The sequence below is a fragment of the Hylobates moloch genome, unplaced genomic scaffold (genome assembly GCF_009828535.3).
Source record: "Hylobates moloch isolate HMO894 unplaced genomic scaffold, HMol_V3 SCAFFOLD_2, whole genome shotgun sequence".
Classification (NCBI taxonomy): domain Eukaryota; kingdom Metazoa; phylum Chordata; class Mammalia; order Primates; family Hylobatidae; genus Hylobates; species Hylobates moloch.
In genome coordinates this window covers 13,357,211-13,358,725 of record NW_026652277.1, presented here as the reverse complement: position 1 = coordinate 13,358,725, position 1,515 = coordinate 13,357,211, and positions in this window count along the sequence as shown.

The window sequence follows — 1,515 nt, the reverse complement described above, 5'->3', positions numbered from 1 at the left end:
ATGTAACCAGTTTGGAAAGTAGTTTGGCAGTTCCTCAAAAGATTAAAAATAGCATTACCATGTGAACCAGAAATTCCACTCCTAAGGATTCAACCAGAAGAAATGAAATATATGTCCACACAGAAATCTGTACACGAATGTTCCCAGCAGCATTATTCACAACAGCTAAAAGATGGAAACGACACAAATATCCATCAGGTGACAAATAGATAAACAAATGAGTTCTTAGAAATACCATTTGACCCAGCCATCCCATTACTGGGTATATACCCAAAGGATTATAAATCAAGCTGCTATAAAGACACATGCACATGTCTGTTTATTGCGGCAGTATTCACAATAGCAAAGACTTGGAACCAATCCAAATGTCCATCAATGATAGACTGGATTAAGAAAATGTGGCACATATACACCATGGAATACTATGCAGCCATAAAAAAGGATGAGTTCATGTCCTTTGTGGGACATGGATGAAGCTGGAAACTATCATTCTCAGCAAACTATCGCAAGGACAAAAAACCAAACACCGCATGTTCTCACTCATAGGTGGGAACTGAACAATGAGAACACTTGGACACAGGAAGGGGAACGTCACACACCGGGGCCTGTCATGGGGTGGGGGGAGGGGGGAGGGATAGCATTAGGAGATATACCTAATGTTAAATGAAGAGTTAATGGGTGCAGCACACCAACATAGCGCATGTATACATATGTAACCAACCTGTGCGTTGTGCACATGTACCCTAGAACTTAAAGCATAATTTTAAAAAAGTATTTTTAAATAAAAGCCCAATAAAATGAAAACAAAAAACAAATGAGTTCTGTATAACCACACAATAGAATAATACTCAGCCATAAAAAGGAATCAAGTGTTGATCCATGCTACAAAATGGATGAACCTTGAAAACACTGTTCTAAGTAATAGAAGCCAGGTGCAAAGGATCATATATTGTGATGCCTTTTCTAGGACATATCCAGAATTGGCAGATTCCCAGAGACAGAAAATATATTGCTGGTTGCCAGGAGTTGGGAATGAGGGGAATGGGAAAGACTACCATTGGGGACAGAGTTTCTTTCGGGGGTGACAAAAATGTTCTAGAATTATATGGTGGTGATGGTTGCACATCATTGGAATACACTGAAAACCATTGAATTGTGTCCTTTGAAAGGGTGAATTTTATGATATGTATATTATATCTCAAAAGCAATCATGGGGCATAAATTACCTTGATCAGCTTCTTTTCTGAGAGCAAACATTAACTGGGAGGAGAAAGTAAATTCTTCCGGGCACGGTGGCTTACGCCTGTAATCCCAGCACGTCGGCAAGTGGATCAACTGAGGTCGGGAGTTCGAGACCAGCCTGACCAACATGGAGAAAACTTGTCTCTACTAAAAATGCAAAATTAGCCAGATGTGGTGGTGCATGCCTGTAATCCCAGCTACTCAGGAGGCTGAGGCAGGAGAATCACTTGAACCTAGGAGGTGGAAGTTGCAGTGAGCCGAGATTACATCATT